The sequence below is a fragment of the Haliaeetus leucocephalus genome, unplaced genomic scaffold (assembly GCF_000737465.1).
Source record: "Haliaeetus leucocephalus isolate CR32 unplaced genomic scaffold, Haliaeetus_leucocephalus-4.0 Scaffold195, whole genome shotgun sequence".
Taxonomy (NCBI): domain Eukaryota; kingdom Metazoa; phylum Chordata; class Aves; order Accipitriformes; family Accipitridae; genus Haliaeetus; species Haliaeetus leucocephalus.
The window spans coordinates 6,653,471-6,666,325 of record NW_010972631.1 but is presented as its reverse complement, the minus strand read 5'-3'; the positions used below and the strand labels follow the sequence as shown (position 1 = coordinate 6,666,325).

Here is a 12,855-nt window from a genome sequence, read left to right as displayed (position 1 = left end):
CTCTATATGCAATATTATTTTTATTGCCAGATTCAGGTGCCTATTTTCTTACACCATGGGAGAGGAGATGAAGGGAAAGAAGAGGAGCTGTTGCTGTGCCGTTAGCAACCGTGGGACGGCTGATGGACTCCCCCAACACATGACCTGACTGCAGCCCTATTTCTGCTGCTCCATTACAAGTGACCAGTGTGAATAATTGCATAGTGACAGAGTTGCACTGTGATGCAGGTAAAGCCACAAGGAAGGCAGCATTTTCAGTCTGAGTAAGGGAGCCTTGACATAGGGTTGATGTTGGGGTGAACTGAAATGTTATCTGTCAGCTGTAGCTGTCAGCAAAAATATTAAAGAAAGAGCAGCTGCATCATGCCACAAGCAAGGGAGTGGAGCAGTCGTAGCTCCAAAATAGACTTTAGAGTCAGACAGAGTTTTCTTTTAATGAACCCTAGCAATAGTCATGGACTGTTTATTTTCAAACCTGCTTTGAGCCAGTTGATAATGCTACTGCTTTTAAAATGTTTTAAACAAGTGCTTGAGATGCAAGTAAAGAAGAGCTATTTAGAATAGGACTTACTGAAAGGTATGTTACTACTCCTATAAAATGTAATTTTTCCTACTAATTATTTTCAGCTTCTGTAGCTTTAAATTCACCCTCCCCATTTTAGTGTATAAGTGCTGATATAACAATAAAATTGATATGACAATAAAAAATCATAACCATGTTTCTCAGCTGGAAGAAAAATTATTGGCTTATTATAGCTTCTGTAACATTTATTCTTCCTTTTCAGAACATTTAATTAATAAGATACTAAGCTATCCTGAAAAATATTTATTAAAGAATAACATCTTACAGTCTTTTTGGGTTGCCATTAAAGAAAATAATAAGCAGCAGTCTCTTCTGGATCTCGAATTCCAAGATAAATGTAATAAAGCTTGTGGCAGGGTGTTATTGTTTACTGCTTGGAAAAACTTATGCAACAGCAGAATACTGTTCTGATTTTTGAGCTGCTGCTAATGAAGTACAACCAGACAGGGTACATTGCCATGAGTCAGGAAATCTGGATGTTCCTGGACAGAGGCCAAGGGAGCTTAGACACATCAGAGATGTGATGTATATGTATCCTCTGGGGGAGATACACTGAGTTGTTTTCAAGCATCTCAAGCTGCCTGATTCAAGAAGCAACCAAATGACCACCCTGAAATGAAGTTACTAGCTGTCTGTTTCTCAGAGTCCCTTGTTTTTACACCAGGAAAACAAGAATGAAGTAGGCTGTCCAGGGGAGCTTAGAGATTAGATATTCGGTTCAGCCTTGAGACAGTAGGTCCAAACCCCTGAGGGTTTAACTTTGTTCTTTCACCATAAAAAGAAAAAAGAAAAAAAAAACCCCTGCAACACAAAAAAAGAACAAAACAAACCCCCCTAAATTAAAAATAACCCTGATGTGCTACAATTTACTGTGGGACTTTAAACAAACCTTTTGACCTCATGGTCTGCTAAAGAATGGCATGACTTTTTTGTAAGAGAATGGGTGCTACCATTTTACACATGGCGAGAAGCTCCACTCTCCACAATGCTAAATCATTTGCTGAAATGCTGCTATGTTTCCGTACAGCACTATGGTACATATGCAACTCCCGAGCATTTTTTGAGCCTTCGAGATGTTGTTACTGTGGGACCCTATTTTTCCAGTGATATTAACTAGTTTCCTAAAGCTAGTTGGGATCATGTAAAAGGGTGCCACTGGTTTCTTTTGCTTTCCACTCACTCCCCTTTCCTGCAGCTTAACTTAACCACCCCAGGAGACTAATTTTTCACTCTCCCCTGCTCTTTTTTGGTAGGTGTGTTTTCCTTATCTTCCCACAACCCTTCCCCGCATCATGACCCAAGGGAGGACTACAGCTTTCACTGCCTCTCCCAGCAGAGCAGGACATGCAGAGCAGTTTTGTCCCTATGCTGCCCGTGCTGGTACACCCAGGTATGTGGGTGGCTGCTTGGACTTCCACATTTCACACCTTTTATCAGGGCAACCTCTCACAACAAAGACCTGACCTCCCTTTCATGAAATCCAAGGAAAAGTCATTTATTACCTCATTCTTTTCCCCCCTAGAAAGGCTCTCAAGTAAACTAAGAAATATTTTCCAGACCTCCTACTTTGATCTGGACTGGTTTGGGGCCCGTCTTTGCAGTTGCTGCTGCTGTTACACCGTGGCAGGGCATGGTGTGATAGACCTGTGTTGCCTTTGACGGTGTTTCAACAGCTGTGGCTGCAAACTTTGGCCTGCCTCTTCTGTGTTGGGGCACATATGTGAGCATGGGACGCTGTCCTGCTCTCAGACCCACTGTCCCTTCTGCCTACTGGCATTGCCAACTGCACATATTCAAAATATTGAGATAATCTTCCAAAGTGTCAGTCTTCCTGTGTCTCAGGAGATTTTAAAGCAATACATCATAGCATCAGATCATCTAGAGCTCATAGACTTCAACTCTCTTGAAGCCATCAGGACTGTTTCTTTCTAATTTTCTCTGGTTTTAATTGAAGCTGAGAGTCATGTAATGGCAACCTAATCCCTAGGGTAAAATCCTTATAAAAAATCTCGGTTGCCAAGAGAGTCACCTGAGCTGCCACCATTGCTTTAACAAAGCGGGCAGGACTGGAGACCTTGGCTGCTTGCTGAGCCTGCAGGAGACAGGCAGCACCCCAGGACATTTCTGTTTTCCAGGCACTCTCTCTTTCCCCAGCCAGTATGTGGGGTTCCTGTGGCCTCCCCCCAGCCCCACAGTGGCTCCGGGGCTGCCCCCCCCAGCTAATTTGGGCAGTCACCACCTGTGCACCCCTTCCCTCAGAGATCCTTTTTCCTCCAAGCTGTTTTTTTCCCCAGCAGCCTCCTTCTTGTACCAGGCAGCTTGTCCTGAGCATTCCCAAAATAACAACAAACAAGCTCACAAGCTGACAGCACCATCTTTGCCCTATGAATTACTTCTTGTACAACTGAACCTGAGGGAATGGTTTTGTTCTTCCTGAAACATCTTAGTATTGGCGCTAGGTTGGTTTCTATTTTGGTATGGTTTTGTTCTTGCAGCTTCCTGGTCACATCTCTGGTCCTCCTCTTTCCTTTTTCTGCTGTGCTTTACCAGTATGGTTGATTTTTTGCTACCCACAACTCAGGGCACAGCTATGCTTCCCTCTGGGGAGCTCCTCTAAAAATACATATTCTTGTCATTCAGACTAATTCAACTTCTTTTCCTACTTCTCCCAGCAGAATCTGGTTTCCAAGGAGGGCTATTTAAGTCTCCTTATTCAAAGCTGTTGACATGATGTTCAATACTGCAACATCTCAGGGTGTCAAAGTCACTACTATATTTATTCTTGTAACATCCCAGGTGTTATTAAAAGTGTAGAAGTAAATAACTTGCAGAGAGTCATACAAGGAGTCACTGATGTGAAAGCCAGCCATTTAACCAGCCTTCCTCTCCCCCCGTATGATACCTAGCACCTCACATTTTAAGGTAACATGATTTGAAAGGGATAAACAACAAAATTCAAACATGGCATGAATATTTTGGAGAGGAAATCTGAATTTATCGAAGTATTTCTGATTAATAAGCAATCCATCAGATGTCCTGTCACTCTTGCAGCCCATTCCCTGCAGTGTGATTTAGTCTTTGTTTATACAACTAATGCTGGAAATATCTAAATTAACCCTCCCTTTGTGCAGTTATGCTTGCTTCATTTTTAGATACTCACTGCCGTCTTGGAGAGATTTTTTGAGTTGACAGTGGTATCCTGTAGAATTGTTCCTGCTCTACTTATTCCTTAAAAAACTATTACAAAATATTGTGTTGTGTTCACGCTATTCACTGAACACTTATGTAGATTATTCAGTTTATTTCTGATATTTTCCTGTGTTTCCTTTGTGCTATCTAAGCTTAGGAGAAACTCATTACACTGTCTATAGCTAACATCACATATTTTTGTAGCACTTCATTAGTTTTCAAGACCTATGGTGATACAGGTTGTGTGGTTGGAAGTGATACTCAACTACCTAGTATCACTGCAGGGAATTTCTTTCTTGGAGCCAGGCAGCTGTGTCACTGTCACATGTCGTCCCGGGCCCCCAAGTACCACAGCAATCCTGTTGTATATTTCCATTTACAAATAGATCAAATTCTGTATCAAAAGTACTTACACTGTACCCCCTCCATCTTTCTAATAAAAAGCTGTTCCAAAATAATTTGGAGTTTAAGAACGTGTTCTCTGAAAGCGAGAAAATCAGTTTAGTTATTTTTTTCTCCAACCTATAAGCTACTTTTAAAACGACTGCCTATATGGATTCAAGGCAGGGTAGTTAAGGATGCTGTTATCTGGTTAACCCATGGTTTAGAGGCCCCTAGCTTTAAAACACCAAGCTTCCTGGCCTCCTGCTGAAGCCCTTCTTCTTGTCTGTCCTAGCCCGTTCTGGTGTCTTTCAAAGCATCATCCCTTCTTCCTAAATCTCACTAACTTTCTCACTAACTTAACCCCCACTGGAGCATATGGCAGCTTTTTTAATTAAAAAAGCTGCAAGAGTAATTTGTATGACCCGTGTGTGTGTGCAAGTCATACTAGTTCCTCAAGCTCCTCTCTGCAGCGAGTGCTGCCTTTGCTCTCGATCAGTACAATGGGATCTGAGACCTCTGTACTCCACCAGCTGTGAGGATTCCCTAGCCTTTTTCTGCTCATCTCTACTGATGATGACAAAATTTTATTTACAGTATCCAGTTTTAGGAACATTACTTGCTGATTCATCTAAAGAGAAGATAAATACCTGTCTTCAGTTGTTATTCTTAATAGGTATGAGAAATCCTGTATGGAAAGACTGCCTGCCACATCCCTTTGAGTGCCACAGGGCCACTAGTTTATCCTTGCTTCATGCTACAGTAATCACCACCAGGTAAACTTAGATGCTTCCACAACCAAGGGCTTCTCTAAACCAAAAAAGCCTAAGCTACTCTCAGGTTAAGGAGAACTCCATCTAGGAATCCTGTTTGCCATATGTGTATCATGCTCTGTTCCTGATTAGGATACAATTGGAAAGAGATGTTCAGTAAGAAAAGTGAACTCAGCAGTGGAAGCAGTCTCCAGGGTTTCCCTCCTCAAAAGCAGCATCTCTGTTTTCCTTCCTTATTTGCTTATTATTTACAATCTCAATGCTAGCCTTTCAGCTTACTGGACTACCTGGAAAGACACAGATAGAATATACTTAACCTTTTTTTCAGAATTCTTTTGCAGAAAGATGGCACCTTAATGGCATCCTAATTCTAAATGTTTGGATTTCAAATATAATGTGGCAGGGAGGAGGAGGGTGTGCATTCTAAACGCTGGAGTAAACAAGGATAGAAAATTACATACAAGATTTTTCATTCTTATTATGCTTATTTGAGGATATAACACATCAAACATAACAAAATAATAAAAAAACCCCTACAGATACTGCTTCTTTTGCAATTTTGGAAGTGCCAAAGGCCTGTGATTTATGTTACTATCAATTGTCTCTTTGGCCATCTTTTATTCAGCATATGGATTTCGATGCACTGATTATCATCACCGGCAAAATATTCCTCAGCCAGCCATGTTCAAAACAAATTCTGGTTCTGTAACTCCATAAGTGGCATGTCTCATTGAGAGGACATGCTACTGTGACCCTGCCTTTTACTATTTGCAATGTGATGCCTTTTGTGACCCGAATTCTAGCTTCTGGCTCCTGCTACTTGATGCGGCAGTGGTTCCCACAGCCAGCTGCCTCGTCACACGTAGTTCCTCTGGCACTCAGGAGCTCTGTTGCCATGTGTGTCCCTCCGTGCAGAAGGGACATCTTGTTCTGCGCTATGTTTGACATGCTTGAGGACATCTAGCATGGCATCGTTCCCTTCCTTCTGTCTCCTGCCCAGAGTAAAAAATTGCAATGTTTATTTTTTTCTCTAAAGAATTTTATCAGATTGAGGAACTGAAATCCTTATCTACTGGAATAAAATTCATGGTTTTTATTACAGAAGTCCTTGGAGAAGAATAGAAGGAGGAGAAATAAGACACTATAGAAGAACTACTGTAACCTTTACCTTAAAAGTTAGATCCAAGAGGTTTTGTGATTACAGATGGTGGGACAAGTGAAATTTTGGGAATAAGCATGAATGACAGACATAGGAATTGAATAGCTTTAGCATGAGAAATACATGCCTTTTTTTTTTTTTTTTTTTAATTTTATTCAGCCCAACACCAAATTAGTCATGGTTAACCACATGTGCTTTGCCACCCTTACATTTATGTCCTTGCTTATGGCTTTTAAAGGGATAATTTTCAACAATCTGGATTACATATTTTAAAAGTAAGAATGTTCTTTGAGTCACATAACTAGGTAGTGTGAGGTTTTATGAATATCCTATCTACTAGATTCACAAATTTGAACTTCAGAATAAATTGTATATGTTTTTCTTTAGTGTATACTTGTTGTCACAGTAACTGCAGTTTTCCCAATAAATGGAAATTGCATCGTTTCCTTAGCATTCAGGTTATTGCACTGAAATAGCACCATGAACTCACCACCACTTCTCCCTTCCTGTTGTCAAGCTAGATCTCATTTAGTTACAGGAACAGGCACTAAAACAGGTTAGTTTAGATATGTGCACATTAGAAAGCTGAAGCAAGTCTGCTTAGCCCCATTACATCCTATGACTCATGCATGTGTGGGAAAGACCTTATTTTCACAGAGATCTCTTAGATAAACAAGGCAAGTTGGCAGCAATTCGATTACACTGATGTTAGCAGTCTCCTGCTTTCTGTTGCGTTCATTTGCTTTATATTTTCTGAAAAATGCAAGCAGTGTGATAAACTCTAATGAAAATTCTTGTACCAAGAACACATGAGCTTTCATTTTCAATTACTTTTTTTTTAATAGAACCCTTAAAACCGCTTTCTAAAAATGCTCTTCTGTTATTACAATAAAATCCATTTTTTTCTCAGTTTTTTTTTTGAAGTTTGTTAGTGAAGCTGTAGCTCTTGCTATCCACAGCCATAACACACTAGTTAGTTAGATACCTCCCCCAACCAAACGTACAAGCCTCTAGATACTGTGAACTTCAGACAGAAAATGGATTTAGCCTTCAAAATATTACTTTTACATATGCACTGGAACAAACTTTTGAACAGCATAAATCACAAAACATTATACTCTTTGACACCATTTCCCCAAAAAGGAAAAGCAAAGAAAGCAACCCTTACTGTATTAAAGAGCTCTTAAAGTATATAATTCAAGCTGGAAAAGTTTATTGCAAATTCATCGAGGTTTTTGCTCTTGTTCTGAAACCCCACCAGTTTATATTTGAATGAGTCTGGCCACGTTATAGATAATTAAGATTTTAATTGCCATTTTATCAGCTTTGAAATGGAACTCGTTTGGACAATGTACAGCAATCTTTTAGATTCACACACCCCTTTGCTTGTGTCAGCTAACAGCAACTAGACGGGTTGCCCATTTAAGGGAAAAAGTACAAGCTCCAGCCTATTTCCCTGTACTTCGGATGTGTTTGTCCCACTCCTTCAGCAACGCATTCTGTAATGCCAAAAAGCATTTCTTTTCTTACAAAAGGCACACACACGTGTGCGCACATACGCACATTTCTGATTAAGTTTCAGCTCTTACAGAGCTGCAAAGTTAAGAAACTGGATGTTGGAATTCTTCATTATCTACTCAGTTCTCAGCAATTTTCTATTAAGTGGGGAGAAAAAAAGCAATGCCATTTCATTGCCTCAGAACACTACTCGCTAAACAGCCCAGGATAAATCATGTATTTTAGCAGCTATATATCTATAGAAGAATGATTTCAAAATAAAATGCAATTACGCTTTTAGGATATATGCTTTCAGTTGTAGAAATTGTCTCTTTCTCTATATTTGTGACGTGTGTAAAGCATTTTGGAGGAGACCACAATCTATATAATCTTACATATCATCTTTAGAGCTAGCATTTGCATGATTTACTTGTGGAAAAGATTTAGAGATATAGTCCAGCCAAAGCAGAATGAGAATGATAGGGCAAAGCCATCTTAAATTAAAAAAAAAAAAAAAAAAAAAAAGCTGCCCCAATCTAGGAAGACTTTGTATTTGCATTGATATTAGTACTTATTTTGCTATGATGGTAAGAATAAAAAGTAATACAGGAAGTGCAGATTATCTGCAGAAGCTGGAAGAGTAGGTGAAAAGACCGAAAATAAAAGGAAAAATCTGATCAAGTATCCAGAAAGGCAAAATTTTCACAAATACATTAGGCATCACACAATCTTCAACATGATTAGAGACTCCCACTGTCTCTCCTGAACAGGAAATAGGCACAATTGTTCCTCTCTTTTGGACACCAATATCTCAAAGAATAACTACAGGACTGTGTTATAAAGGCTTTATTTTTCTAGTGTCACTAACTTGGTACAAATACTAGATACTAAATGAGAAAAAGAGAGGTTAAGAAATTTCAATTCTTTATGAAATAATTGTTTCCTTAGTTATCCAATATCCTCCAATATCAAGAAAAGCCTCTATTCCCCAAATAATTCCTGGTATTCTGTATAAAATTAGGAAACAACTTTCATTAGAAAATACTGAGAGAAATTAAAAGAGAAAAGGCTAAAAATGAAAAGCGCCAGAATAAGATGATGAAGCTGAAAAGTATAGGTGTTTGTGCTTCTTGTAAAGAAATATTTAAACTTTTCTATACAACAGATTATAGTTATTTTATCACATATACTATTTTACCTTTCTAGCTTTCAGTTCTTATCTTAGGTTTTATATACTAAATATTTTTGGTGAAATAAGAAGATTATAGCTCTCTTTCTCCAAATGGCATTTTAGACATGTAGAAGGACAAAACCCCTGCCCCCAAATTCAGTTTATGTATTAAAATAGTATGGCAAACTGCAACAACAGACCTTGAGAAAGGAAGGGAAGAAACAGGAAATTAGAGGAAAAAGTAAAATGTCTCTTAGGAAAAAAATTATTTGGACAGGAATATAGATGATCCATTTTGTTAAATGCTCCTGAAGGGACTGGAAATTTATCTGTTAATTATTGAACACTAAGACCTGATCTTATTAAACTCAAAGGAAATCTCACCCTGAATTCAGTGGCATAAACCTGGCCTCTGACTCACTACAGCCCTGAGGCACATTCTTAATTTATGCCTGGGGGCACATCAAGTGAGTTAGATGTGATTACCAAAAGCCTTAAATTAAGCATGTGTGGAATCTGTGCCAACAGAAAGATCCTGTATCAGGAGGAGTTTTACTGATACATCTGTATCAGTAAAAAGCTTTTAGTATGGAAATAGCTACACTGGTGAAATTGTGACCCAGAGGAACAAAACAGGGCATACTAGTAAAAGTAGAAATTTCCTGATATGCTTTCTCCACAAGTTGCTTCCAGGAAGCACAACTATGTCTTCAGGAGTCCTACCTTGGTTGACATAGCTCTGTTAGTAGACAAGTTTAGTCTTTCCATGACATTAGTGTCAGGTGCTACAGAGAGGCACTATAGAAAACTAACAACTTGTATGTCATTAGGCCAATTTCAAGCTTACTAAAGCCAGTAGCATAGAGGATGGACTAGTGAACACCGGAGCCGAAGGTCAATAGCCTACCAGATATGAGCAGGAGGAGTATGGGAAAATCAGGCAGATGTAGGCAGAGACAGAATAGTGCTAAGCTTTGAAGATGAATTTCAAGTCTTTGAATTTGATGTTAAAAAGAACCAGACGTTCTACAAAGACATTGAAAGACTGAGGTGATGACAAAACACTCAGTTAAGATGATGACTTTAGCTGTGGCTAGATTGGTTAAAAGAGGCCATAAATTATCATTTTGCTGTAATGAAGGTGAAAGAACAAGCCATAGGCAGCATCTGGAAGTGGATTCAGATTGGGAGGAATACACAGTCTTTAGCACCATGAAAGGCACCATTCATTACACAGTTAGGGGAATATAAACAAAATCAAAATAATACATAAGGGGGAAAATAAATGGGTATGCTATGTCTACTGGTCTTCCAAGAAAATCTCTACAATGGAGTGTATCGCCAAAAGCTAAATTACTTTGTGATTTGATATAAAATTGAGCTTGGTTTCACTGTAGTCATTAGTAGAATTGGCTATTCTTCAAATATGAAACCATCTGTTGAATAGCCACATTACATATTCCACAGATTTGGTTGGAAAATCCCAGAGCCTCTTTGTGGACACCTGTTGAGCAGAGTAATTTTAGCCGCCTCCTCCATTTTGAAGTGGAAAGGAAGACAGATGTATGTAAAACCACAACTCCATGTGTTAGAGTTGGAAGTTGCTATCAGACTGTTCAAAAGTCACTTCATTTGATAGCATTCAGGCTAATAAATTTGCCTTTTGCTTTTATTTATTTATTTTATTTATTGTGCAAGAAAAGTAAAATTTTATAACCATACATTATGCTGAGCAACAACTAAAACCCAAAAGCAGTCAGTAAGTAGGATAGCATACAGATTTTGTCATCCCTATGTATTCAGAAGGTCAAATTTGCCATTTCTTGGCAGTTTATTATTTGCCAATTAACTCAGTCAAAATACGAAACAGTAATTTTCACTCTAATGTCAAGATGACAAAAACTGTTTTAGTTCTTACTGAACAGCTTTCTTATGAAAAAATAACTTTCTCAGGATATACCTATATTAAAAAGTAATACCAAAGTTTCCTTTTGAGATTCAGGATACCATAGTGCTGTAGTAATTCCACAGTAATGATTATCACATTAAATCACGGCCACCAAAAAGTATTCCTATCTAGTGCTTAAGTAGTGTGCCCCTTGCTATGAAATAAAATGTAAACTATATTATCTTTCCTTTTAAGAATTTTCCTCCATCCTAGTACTTAATTTATCTTATTGTTTCACAGGCAGTTACATTCTCAGCCACGAAGTCAAAGTTGCTTCAGAGTATTTTGATTTCATCCAATCTGTGAGCATGTCACTGCTAAGATGTGGTATTGATGTCATTTATATAGTATGCAGGGATGAAACTAGAATTATTTAGCTAAAGCAAGACCTTCTCATCTTCCTGAGGCAGTCCCAGAGTCCACAGACTAAGTGTCAAACACCACAGACAGTCTGCGTAGACTCAGTCAGTCCATTCCCTCTTTAGGACAAATATTTTTCATCTGAGACAATTCTACATAAATCTGTGAACAGGGTTTTTGCATGGGTTAAGTGTATTCTTTAAATCTTTGCCTTCGTAACTGAATTTATACTGCATATGAATTCATAGTACATGTTTTAAAAATTCATGCATACTAGATTTCTTTTGTTTGGAGAAAATGGCTTTAAAAGATGGGGTGGGGGGGATTCATTCTTCAATTGACCAAACAACTTTTGTCAGTTTAGACAAAAAGTAAGTCATACTAAGCAATTCCTCCCTTAAATTACATGACCATTATGGGACCATAGGATATGCATTTCCAACAGACAAACAGGCTTCCATTCTGCTGTCAGGGTAAAGCATCAGAGAACTGGTTTCTCATTTATTTTGCTAAAAGAAACACACACTGACGCAGCTTAAGCACACTTGGGTACAACAAACATAAGGTCAGTCTTTAGGATGGTTGCATTATACAGCTAATTAATCTAGCAGAGATTAATATTTGTTCTATGTAAATAAGTACAAGAGGAAGAACCAAGAGCTGTTGTCACAAGGATAGTACGAAAGGCACCAGGTATGCCTGTGTGCTAAAAGTTAGTAAGGAAACAAAAAGTATAAATGTGCTGGGTCACAAAGTATTCAGTTAATTCAGTTACTGAATGGCTATTTCCTCTTACTTATAACACAGGCTGTCACTGTTTTTAATAGCTGCTAGACTATCACTGGTAAGGGATGATATGTATTCTATTCTTAAATGTGGGTTTGTCGTCTGTCAGCATGTAAGCAGATATAAGCAAAATACATATCAAAATCTATACAGATTTTTTCATATTACTACTAGCTACTTGATTTTGCTCATTCTAGGAAACACAAAATTTATTTAAGCCATGTTTTTCTGTGATGAAAGTGTAAAAAAAATCTAAAACTGTTAACCCAGCTTTCATCTACTGATGTTTCAAAATCATGCAGAAGATTGTTCACAGAAGAAAAGAGACAATAGTAACTACAAAAGAAAATAACTTCTAAAAAGAATGCATTGAAGTGGTTAGCTCAGTCTTACCTGTCAGCAACACGAACCTAGGAATATATCCTTTACACCGCAAGACTGCAGTAGCTTGTCCCACAGCACTACCACAGCAGTAGACTGATCCAGCCCAGGAGAACACAAGGAGAGAAACTTTTCCCACTTTTTTAGGTCTACCAGCAGCTGAAGTAATGAAGGAAATGGGGTAGAGAACAGAAGACCGGAGCTGCTTCTCGCAGAAATCCCAGGCAAGAGAAGTAGGAGGTATACTCTGTCTGTGTCTCACCCAGACTTTTGTTTAAAAGTTTTTTCAACTGTTGCTAGGTGGTGTTAGGCTTTGGCAGTTTAGTTCTCAGATTGTATTTCCCCTCTTCTGGTCTCTTCACACAGTGTTACAGCAATGACTTTGTTGAGCTCAGCTCGCTTGTGCTATATTTAACCAGTGTTCTCAGCAAGTCAAGCCTGTCAACAGCTGAGAAGTTTGGAGCAGGCTTTGCTGAGTTCCTCAGCTGCTGAATTATCAGTGGATGTAGCACTGCACAGCCCAGCTACTACATTCACTGAAAGATTGTGGGGAAACTGTCAAATCCTTTTAAGGGCTTCCAGTGACTTCACGGGAGTAATTACTATTTAAAGCACTAAGTACAAGAT

The 12,855-nt window shown here is 38.6% G+C and overlaps 1 protein-coding gene across 1 annotated transcript in view; it reads right to left on the bottom strand.

Moving 5' to 3' along the window:
* The window catches only part of FILIP1 (filamin A interacting protein 1), a 108,686-nt gene extending 96,226 nt beyond the window's left edge, over positions 1 to 12,460 (bottom strand). The window contains exon 1 of the mRNA XM_010565772.1: positions 12,241 to 12,460. The gene's annotated coding sequence lies outside the window, so the exon portion shown is untranslated. The remainder of the gene's footprint in view (positions 1 to 12,240) is intronic.
* Between the last annotated feature and the right edge of the window lie 395 nt (positions 12,461 to 12,855).